The 10,936-nt window shown below is 48.7% G+C and overlaps 1 long non-coding RNA gene across 1 annotated transcript; it reads right to left on the bottom strand.

Annotated features, from left to right (window-relative positions):
* Nucleotides 1–4,969: 4,969 nt before the first annotated feature.
* Nucleotides 4,970–9,126, bottom strand: LOC121828346 (uncharacterized). Its single transcript, XR_006070832.2, has 3 exons — nt 8,456–9,126; nt 5,878–5,966; nt 4,970–5,270 (listed from the first exon to the last, which is right to left on the bottom strand). It is a non-coding gene; the product is annotated as an uncharacterized LOC121828346 (long non-coding RNA).
* Nucleotides 9,127–10,936: the final 1,810 nt, after the last annotated feature.

Raw genomic sequence — 10,936 nt, 5'->3', positions numbered from 1 at the left:
TACTATGCTATACTGTACCATACTGTACTATAGTATACTGCATTATACTGTGCTATACTATGCTACATTATATTGTACTGTATTGTACTATACTACACTGGACTATACACTACCATACATGGGGCACAGGTATGTCTCCTGTTAGTCAGGACAGAGCAGGATGGGTGACAATTCAGAGGAGAACACAATTCAAAACTTAAGCATTATTTATTTCTGTAATCTCCCATTTAATATTTCAAGTGGCCACAAGTAGCTAAATCCACAGAAGAGTGGAACTTGGGATACAAGGACTGAGACCATTAATTCATCTTGATTGTCAAGTCAACAGGATTTAAAATCACTATAGAAACAAACCTCTGAGTATATTTATGAGGGATTTCTAGATTACATTAACTGAAAAGGGAACCTTGGTCTGTATGTGGATGGCATCATGCCCTAGACTGGGCTCTTTAATTGAATGAAAAGGAGCTACAGAGGCCAGGCAGTGGTGTTGAACACCTTTCATCCTAGCACTTGGGAGGCAGAAACAGGTAGATCTCTGAGTTCAAGGCCAGCCCGGGCTACAGAGTGAGTTCAGGACGGCCAGGGCTACACAGAGAAACCCTGTCTCAAAAAACAAAAGCAAAAAGAGAGAGTAAGCTGATGGGCAGCATTCCTTTCTGCTTTCCCACTAAGGATGCCATGTGACCAGCTGCCTCAAGCTCCTGTGTTGTGGAATATTATTTTAACTGGACAAAGATGTGTTACATTCGTTTATGTTGCTGAATGTTACTTTAACTATGTGAAGGTGTGTGTGTGTGTTACATTTATTTTGCTGCATCTGTTTAATTATATAAAGATGCATTGCATTTGTTTCACCTTGCCTGCCTAAGGCACCTGATTGGTCTAGTAAAAAGCTGAACAGCCAATAGCTGTGCAGGAGGCAGATAGGCGGGGCTGCTGGGCTGAGAAAATAAATAGGAGAGAAGGAAGCTCGAAGAAGAGAATGAGGGAGAAAGAAAAGGAGATGCCTGGGGTCAGAAACCATGCAGCTGCCAGCCAGCCAGAGACTGGAGGACGCAGGGAAGTAAGACATACAGAAAGAAAAGTAAAAAGGCCCAAGGCAAAAGGTAGGTAAAGAGAAACAGGTTGAATTTAAAAAGCTAGCTAGAAACAAGGCTAAACTAGACAAAGAACTCTCAACTAATAAGAAGTCTCCATGTCATGATTTGGGAGCTAGTTGGTGGCCCAAAAGAAAAACCCTGCGACACTCCTGCTGCTGTGGATGCCACTCCTGCCTGCAGCCATGACTTCCCAACTGAGGATGCCATGTGACCAGCTGCCTCAAGCTCCTGCAGCCATGACTTCCCAACGGAGGATGCCACGTGACCAGCTGCCTCAAGCTCCTGCAGCCATGACTTCCCAGCGTGGAGACTCAGCCCCAACTCTCTTAGCCACCGAAGTGGCAGGGTTGGGATTTGAGGCTAGGAAGAACAGCTTGAACTCCATGTCCCAAAGCTGCCCTGAGAAATTTCTAGATTATTTTTTGTGGTCGCACTTGAATTTGTTTTCTGTGTCACCAATGACCACAAACAACATCTGGCTAACAGCTCACTGCTCTGTGGGCCAGAAGTTCGATGTGTTCATCAGGACTCTTCTTTGCAACTTGCAAGGCCAAAGGTGAGGTGGCTCCGAGTGAGACTCAGCCTCCGGACCATTTTGGTTGTGGGTAAGACTTAGGATCTTACGGTTCTCGGACTTGGTTCTGGTTCCTAGTTGGCAGATGCTCACACATAATCCCAGTGTACACAAGCACGCCTGATTGAGCAACCATGAGCCAAGAGTCCTGAGAGCCCAGGTGTCATGCTCTTCCTACGTCAACAGTTAACAAAAGAGGTAAATCCATCAAGTCGTGTTCCTGATGCATGAACTGCGGGGTAAGGCCTGTTGTTGGGTCTCTTCTTCATTTAACAAATCTACATCGAACTCAGCCCCAGAGCAGTGGGAATATATCCCTGTGGTGGTTTGAGAGAAAACGGCCCCCAAAGGGAGTGGCACTATTAAAAGGTGTGGCCCTGTTGGAGGAAGTGTGTCACCATGGAGGCAGGCTTTGGGGTCTCATATATGCTCAAGATTTGGTCAGTGTGACACTCAGACCACTCCCTGTTGCTCGCAAGATGTAGTACTCTCATCTGCCTCTCCATCACCATGTCTGCTTGCATGCTGCCGTGTCCCACTATGATGATAATGGACAGAACCTCTGAAACGGGAAGCTGTCACCTCACAGGTTTCTTTATGAGTTGCTGTGGTCATGGCGTCTCTTCACAACAATAGAAACCCTAACTAAAACACCCCAAAATGCACCACCAAGCAGTCACCAAGCCAGGCAAGCTCCTACTCTCCATCTCCCAGATAGCTCATGGCTGCAGTGCCTGCAGAGGGGTGTGTCCATCAAGGGACTGGCAGTCGGGACTCCCAGGGAGAGTTTGCCTTCAGTTACATGCTCCACAGTCCCTGTTTGCTCTTGTCCGACCCCTTGACTATTCATCATCACAGAAAGCTGATTCCTCAGTTTCCCGTGTGAGCTATATTTAAACAGAGACCATGGCTAACTTCTGTTTTCTAATGTCTTGGCCCAAACAAACTGAATTATGGAAGAACAGAGGCCTCCTACCTTCCTGATCCTGGGTGACAGCTTTTAAATTGACAGGGAGACCTCAGCAGGACCCCACATGTAGGCTGACCCTGGGAGGGCAAGGAGAAACTGGCATTCATAAGCTTTGTGATATCAGAATTGTCTTCTGAAAGCAGAGCATCCTCACCGCCTCCATCTGGGGCTTAAAATTCCCAAGAGCTTCTCATTACCTGCAGCTAAAATATGATTATGCACAGGCAAATGGCCTGATCCACTCTGTACAGCCTATGGCTGAATATTCTAATTAGTGTGATTTCCTTAGTATTTCCTCAGCCCCTTGATGTGAGTGCTTTGGGGACTTAAGTGATCTCCTGGCCCTCACCTGCCCACTCTTGTCAGCCCACATTCCATCTGAGTGTAGCAGCCTTGGAGAGCAGGAGCTTTTTAAAAATAAGTCATAGTTCTCGTGCATGTGCGTGTCTAGGGAAAGAACCTCCTCGACGGTCGGTCCTTCCATCTTCTTTGAGAGCCTCTTTGCTGTTCGTTGCTGCTGTGTGCCAAACTGGCCGGTCTTCAAGTGTCTGAGCATTCTTCTGTCCTGTACCCCATCTTTCCCATCTTACCACTGGGGGGCTGGAGTCAGACACTTGTACTAACCGTACAGGCTCTACGTGGCTTTGGGGGAATCTGAACTCAGGTCCTTGGGCTTAATTGTCAAGCACTTGACCCACTTTACCTTCTAAGCCATCTCCCTGGATCTGTGTATCTTAAAAAGTGTCTCCATCTCTCAGGGCCCCTCAGAGTGCAACATCCAGGGGCACATATAGGGTGTAAAGAGGGACCTCTTAGTTGGAATTTATCTCTTCTGTTCACACTCCTTAAAACACTGACTCCCAAATCCGGGATTCATTCGCTGATAAATATAGACAGTGTGCAGTTCTGTTTGAATGAGTGTCTGTCCCTCTCTTGACTCCTGGGAAAAGACCGCAGGCTTGGTGTGCGGCAGACACCTGTGATCCTAGCACTTGGGAGACTGAGGAAGGAAGACCTTGAGTCTGAGGCCAGCCTGGGCTGCATAGAGAGTTTAAGCCAACCTGGGCTACACGTTAAGACCTTATCTCCCCCAAACCCAAATGAACAAACAAAATCCATCACCAGGCTCCTCTTTGGCAACTCCAACAGAGCTGGCCAATGGAGTTTTATTTGCTTAAAGGCTTAATTGACATGGGGAGAGGCAGTGGCATTGGGTAGGAGTCACAGGCCTAGAGCTACAAAACTTTTGACTTCCACATCGGCAAACCTGCCCTACACACACACACACACACACACACACACACACACACACACACACACACACACATCACACCAAGCCTGGTGTGAAGGGCTGTCTGACAGGCCCCAGCATGACAAACATAGCACCAACAGGTTTTGCCCTTTCCCCTTCCCTCTGTCTTGATAAAAACCGTTAGATTACATCCCTACAGCCAGCCCCTAAGGTCCATTCCCTTATTTAGCCACTAACTCATTCCTGAGACAAAACACCAAGGTCGAACAACCAAAATTCATTATGTGGCTAACATGTCCGATCAAGACTTACCAACTCACCCTAACAATACCTGCTGCTTGCTGTCTGCCTTTGCCCAATCCAGAGGCTGCCCCCCCACTCCCACCCCTTGCATGTGCAACTTGCCCCTCTGGGGTAATAATCTCCTTGGTGGTGCTGAGAACTTGGTGTCTGGGTGTGTCCTGTAGCAACTCCGGGGGGTTACCCTCCCTTGCATGGAGTCTTCTCCCAGGAACCAAGAGAGGGACAAGCATTGAGACAGAACTGTACAACGTATACATTTATCACCAAATGAATCCCAGATTTGGGAGTCAGTGTTAAAAGGAATGCGAACAGAAGAGATTAATTCCAAGGAGGGGGGACGCTGAGGTCCACTCCTCCACCTCTAAGGAGGGAGTTCAGAGCTAACATATGTTGTTTTCCCCGTGTGTGCACTGTGCACAGTGTGGGTCTGTACCATCTCGTTTAACCCTCGCAAAAGCGCCAAGAGCTGCATTCAGCAATTACCAACAGTGTCAGCGGAGCGAAGCGAGGTCTAGGGGAATTTTGTACTTGCCCAGGTTATACCGGTGGCAAGGTGGGAGAGAACCCAGACACAGGGAATAGCTTTCCATCAGCAGAGAGACATTCTCCAGAACTCCGTAGGACCAAGTCCAGCTCCCTTCCCACCCTAGCCTATAAGCGCAGTGGTTCAGGGATAGAGATCTTCAAGACTGGAAAAAAAAAATAAAGCTTTTTTTTTAAAAATTTATTTTAAATTTCAATATTAGCAACTGAAGCGCTGCCTGGGAACAGAGAAATGAGCTCTGGGCCTCTCCTGGGAGAAAGTGCTCATGGTTTTATTTGTTTTAATTTTCTCTCCTGATGAAAAATGTGCCGTGGTTAGAGAGGCGCAGAACAAACAGAGCGGTGACTGGTGTTTTCCAGTTTCCTTAGTGGATTCCACACCATTTGTTGTGTTCCAATTTCAATAGTTTCTACAGGGCTTCTTCTCCACAAAGCTGGGGTAGAACCAGGCTGCCGAGCGCCCTTCTTCTGTTCCCATGGGGCTGTGGCTGGGCTCTATCCAGGGCAGAGACTGCAGGAATTTTGCTGGGAAGGGGCCAATGGTATGACTCTGTGTCTGGATATATATCCTGGCCCCAGAGTGGGACAAGACAGATTTAAAACTCTACATGACAGCCCTCTACCCATATGGATAAATGGACCTGTGCCCAGCCATGCATCCTCTGTTGGGACAACTCTGAGGTCATTGCTTGCCTTTTCCCAGAATTCACCTTCCATAGGCTGTCTTGACAGAGCCCGAAACTGCCTCTCCCCCACCCCCATTTCTGTTACACATCTTTCCGCTCCCTTGAGCTTCTTTCTGTTCAAACACAGTTTGTACACTGTCTCCACTCAGGGGCTGCCTACGGGAAGCCCCAGGCTAAGATCTCAAAGAGGAGTCTTAGGCCAGAGAGCTCCAAAGGGGAAATCCAGAAGACATACCAAGGTTCAGAAACCCAGCCAAGAGCTGTGTCAATAACACGGGCCGGGAGAAGATTCAGAAAAGATGTGCCATGGCTAGGGTGGTTGTGATACAGTTGTAGATTGTGCATTTAGTATGCCAGGAAGCCCTGGGTTGAATTCACAAGAAAAACAAAACACCACCACCCAGAAACACAGGGTCTGGAGAAGTGGAATTTGTGGGTATCCTCACCTGCATCCTACCGGAAGTCGGAGGACCCTTCTCAGGAACGCACTACAGTTTGCTTCCGTTGTTCCTCTTCTTCCTGTGGGTAGGCAACTCTTCAGGAAACAAAATGTAAGAGCATGAGAGTCCTTAATAGAATCTGCAGTCTACGTGAGCTGGAGTAGGTCTAAACCAGACCCCAGAGTCCCCTAAACCAGGCTGAGCATTACTGACATGGGACACAGAAAACAGAGAACTATGGGCAGTGAGTTTGTACTGGTGGCAGAGACAGACATACATTTCTAGAATGTTCTTGGCAGCACATATTCAAGGTCCATTCATGATCTTCTGAACTTGCATACTCCTCAATCCTCACTAGGAATGTGCTTTCCCCAACCCATGCCACAGGTTCAGCACTCCAGCCCTCTCCTCCAATGCCCCCAGCCCTTTCCCTGCTTTCCTGGTAGAAAACCCATCTGGCACAGGCTCGTCGCATCCCCAACACCAGCTTCTAATACGAACGAGTCTCTCTAATGGCTCACCCTGTGCTAAGTGCTGTAAATCACCAGCATATTAAATTCTCATTTACACATGAGAAAACAGAAGTTAGGGAGGTGACAGTCGCCCAGCTCCAGTGCCGATCTGGGATCTGATTCCTGCCTGGGCTAACTGCTCCTGCAGCTCGGACTCTTAACCACCCTGGTCTTTCAATTTCTGGAGGCACACTGGGTGGAGGTCTCAACATCTGAGGTAGGTAATAATTTGAAACAGATTTTGGACTTCTAAAAATGCACTTGACAGTTTACAAAGCCTGTGAATACACAACATACAACAGAACCTTCCCTATAAGTCTGAGCCATACAGGGCAGGACGCATTAGGAAACCGTGCTCAGCATAGTATATACATGACAAGCCATGAGCTGTCCTGTCAGTCTTCTTTTAACTTGAGGAAACTGAGTCTCAGTTGAAGTGACCGGCAGAGACAGTCCAGAAGACAAGAGCTACATCTTGTGACTGCTTGTAGCTCCCCAGCTGCTAGCACATCCTTGCCGCGCTCTCATCTTCAAGGAGCCCCCTGATTTTTCTCTGGAATGCGCTGGGCTTTCAAAGATGCTTTATTCAGTACTAGAAGCCCAGTGGGGAAATCAGAAACAGGATGTCAAAAAATACAAAGGACTCAGGTTGCAATAATGCCGTTGGAATGCGCAACCAGGAAACATCCCTCCTTCTCTGGGGAGCTGGCCTGGCCTTTGCTGAGGCTTGAGAATGAGGTGAGGAAAACCCAGGCAAGCTCAATGGGACTGCGGGGGATTGGAAACCTAGGCCTGCATCCCAGGATGACATGCAGACACGGGCCATGCCTGTGGAGATGCGCCAGGAAGTCTGAATGATGACGCCAGGCCTAAGGAGCAGAGGGGTCTGCAAGCTGGGGGACTGTGGTCCTATTTTCCATCTTTAATTTGTTTGTGTGTGTGTGTGTGTGTGTGTGTGTGTTTCTGTTTTCATTTTTTTAAGTTAAAAGTTTTTCATTTTCCATTTTGAAAATGAATGGGCTCAATTGTACCAGAGGAGGAGATTTTGCCCCCACCCAGGGATATTTTTGGTTGTCATAACTGGGGACCCAGGAGGACGCTATTGGCATCTAGTAAGTAGAGGCCGGGGATGATGCTAAACGTCCCTCAATGCACAGGACAAACTGTCCAACCAAGTGTTGGGAGTGTCAGGGCTGCGTTACCTGATGTTACATCAATGTCACTGAATTACATCAAGCCCCGATCCACAATTCCTCCTCCCCTCCCCTTCCCTCCTCCCCCTCCCCTCCCCTCCTCCCCCTCCCCTCCCCTCCCTTTTCTCCCCTCCCCTCCCCTCCCCTCCTCTCCGCTGAACTTCTGCCCTGACCCACTCTTCTGTTTTACTACATAACCCAATCATTGCATTATGAGCTGTCACATCATCGCCTCCAAGATACTTCAAGATACTTCCCTGGGTCAGTGCCACCCACTGGTCACTCAGCCGCTTAGGCAATGTCTGTCTGCCCAGCCCTTACACATTTCATGATCCTCTCAGTTGATTGGAAGGAGACAAGCAAAACCTGTCACCCTGTAGCCCTAGACTGAGCTCTGGGCTGTTTCATCCATCAATTCATTTGCTGGTTTGGGTTTGCTTTTGTGGTACTAGACTTGAACCCAGGGCCTTTTATGTGCTAGGCAAGTGCTCTGCCACTGAGCTACATCCCCAGCCCTATTTTTTTTAATTTTATTTTTACTACATGTATTTATTGTCTGGGGGTGGGGGAGACACATGGGGAGGTCAGAGGACAGCTTTTCAGGAGTTGGTTCTTTTCCTTCTATCCTGTGGGTCCCAGGGATGGAACTCAGGCTGCTGGGTTTGGTGACAAGCCCCATTACCACTGAACCATCTCTGGTCTTTTGCTTTTTACTTTGAGACAGGGTCTCACAAAGTTGCCCAGGTTGACCTTGAACCTTGCTATGGCTGGGCCTTGTGAATTCTGCACAAGATAAGCCTCAGACCTTGACTAAGCCCGGCCTTCATTCCCCTCCCACCCCAGCTTCAGAATTCCTGCTCATCAGGTCCACAGACTTACCACTTCAGTTCTCTCCCTTGTCTGTGTCACTGTCGTGACACTGGGAACGTCACGGGCTTCCTCCAAACTCTCTAGACAGCGGTGCAGCTCCCGTCCATGTCTGCGTCCTGTAAACCTGAAAAATGCGGGTCGACTTCGGCTGCCTCAGGTCTAGTTTCACTCAGTCCTTCGACACAAAAGCACTGTCAATCACTCGAGAAAGCGGGGTCTCCGGCAGCCACACCGCTACCGGCAGCCGTCCAAAGGTCTGGTATTGGCTCAGCGGCTGCCGTGCCAGTGTGTGGAGGCTGTTGGTCAGTGTTGGTCTCCCACTGGAGCCCAAAACACAGTGTGCGGGCTCCCTGGGCTAGGACCGTGTCTCCTGCTCTCTGCGAGGCCCTCATTATTCTTCTCCTTCTCCTCCTCCTCCTCCTCCTCCTTCTTCTTTCAAGACACTGTTTCTCTGTGTAGCTTTGCGCCTTTCCTGGAACTCGCTTTGGAGACCAGGCTGACCTCAAACTCAGAGATCCGCCTGCCTCTGCCTCCCGAGTGCTGGGATTAAAGGTGTGGGCCACCACGGCCAGGCAACGCCTTCATTCTTAAGCTTAGTGCTCATTCATACTGAGAAAGCATTAAACAAAATGTAGGCCAGGGGTCTGTTTGTTAATATGTCTCTTGCAGCTCTGATTCCAAGAGCTATTCATCGTCCTGCCTCAGCCTCCAAAGTAGCTGGGAATGCAGGCCTTTGTCACTCAGCCCAGTGGGATACTTTAGTTCTGTTTTCCAAGTGAGAAACCAGAGGCTCTGGTTAATCATTAACTGTGACATGAAGCAATAAACCAATAAAACACACACACACACACACACACACACACACACACACACACACACCCTCTCAGCAAGATGTATGTATGGTGAGGCTCATTTTCCGGCTGATCCTGTAGTCCCTGGGATCAGGATTTGTACTTAAGAGGTTTGGGGAACTAGCATTTTATTTGGGCTCTGGCTGGGCCCTGCAACTTCCACCCAGGAAGAGCCTTTCTTAAGCCCAGGGCACGCCTACTGCAGGAAAGCATAAAACAGACCAGGAGAGTTGTTTTAGTTTGCTTTTAAATGCTGTGCTAAACACCATGACCAAAGGCAGCTTGGGGAGGAGAGGGTTTATTTCACCTGAGAGGTTATAGTCCAGTAAGAAGGGAAGTCATGGCAGGGACTCAAGGCAAGAACCTGAGGCAGGAGAGACCATGAGGGAACTCTGCTCCCTGGCTTCCTCGGCCTGGTTTGCTCAGCTTGCTTTTATTTATGCAACCCAGGACCGCTTGCCCAAGGGGTGGCACTACCCACAGTGGGATGGACCCCCACACACACACATCAACTGTCAATCAAGAAAATGCCTGACAGACTTGCCCATAGGCCAATCTAGTGGAGGCATTTTCTCCGTTGTATTTCCCTCTTCCCAGGTTACCCTAGTTTGTATCAAGTCCACAAAAATTTAACTAGCCCAACAGGATTGGGTCTGTTTGCTCAAACTATGTCCCTTGCAGTTCTAATTCCAAGAAAGGTCATTCCATAAGTGACAAAAGATCCACAGTCAAGTATGTGTGAGGAGGGAGGGAAGGAGAGAGAGACAGACAGACAGGGGGAGAGAGAGACAGAGACAGAGACAGAGACAGAGAGAACAAGCCCGAGGAAAACCTTCCACGTTTTTTTTTCTTCAGAAGCTGTCTACCTTGCTTGTTTGTTTGTTTTTGTGACAGGGTCTCTCACTGGCCTGGAGCAGCCCCGGGATCCTCCTGGCTTCACCTGTCCTAAGACTGCTTTCTATTGCTGTAATAAAACACTGACCAAAAGCACCTCCGGGAAGGAAACAGTTTCTTCAACAGTTTCTTCCGCTTGTTATTCTGCATCTGTCTGTTGCTGAGGGCAGTCAGGACAGGGACTTACGGCAGGAACGTGGAGGCAGGAACTGAAGCAGAGAGCATGGAGGGTACTGCTTCCTGGCTTGTTCCTCGGCTCACACTCAGACTGCTTTCTTCTACAAGCCTGATTCACCTGCCTAGGGGTGATGCCACCCACAGTGGGCTGGGCTCTTCCACATCCATCACCAACTGTCTTAATAACGCCCCACAGACATGCCCACAGGCCAGTCTAATGGGGGCAGTTCCTTAGTTGAGGTTCCCTATTCCCAGTTGTGTCAAGTTGGCAACTAAGATTACCTCCCCAAGTCTTACCTCGACCCCAGCACTGGGATTACAAACCTGTGCCACGGTGCCCGGCTTTTCCACACGGGTTCTGGAGATTGAACTTAGTCCCTCAGGCTTGCAGGTCAAGCAGTTTTTAAGCTCTGCGATGTTTTATTCAGAAGAAGGAGAAGATTTTGAACACAAGAATTATCAGAATTATTTAATACTCCCATTTCCCATGAATTCTGGGAGGAATAAGTCTCTGTTGCATGCCAAACATACATGTTCAAAGACATCATTTTCTGAGGATCTCAAATTC

Source organism: Peromyscus maniculatus, chromosome 3, assembly GCF_049852395.1.
Source record: "Peromyscus maniculatus bairdii isolate BWxNUB_F1_BW_parent chromosome 3, HU_Pman_BW_mat_3.1, whole genome shotgun sequence".
Classification (NCBI taxonomy): domain Eukaryota; kingdom Metazoa; phylum Chordata; class Mammalia; order Rodentia; family Cricetidae; genus Peromyscus; species Peromyscus maniculatus.
Note: the sequence above shows the minus strand (reverse complement) of the source record. Positions and strands in the feature narration are given on the sequence as shown.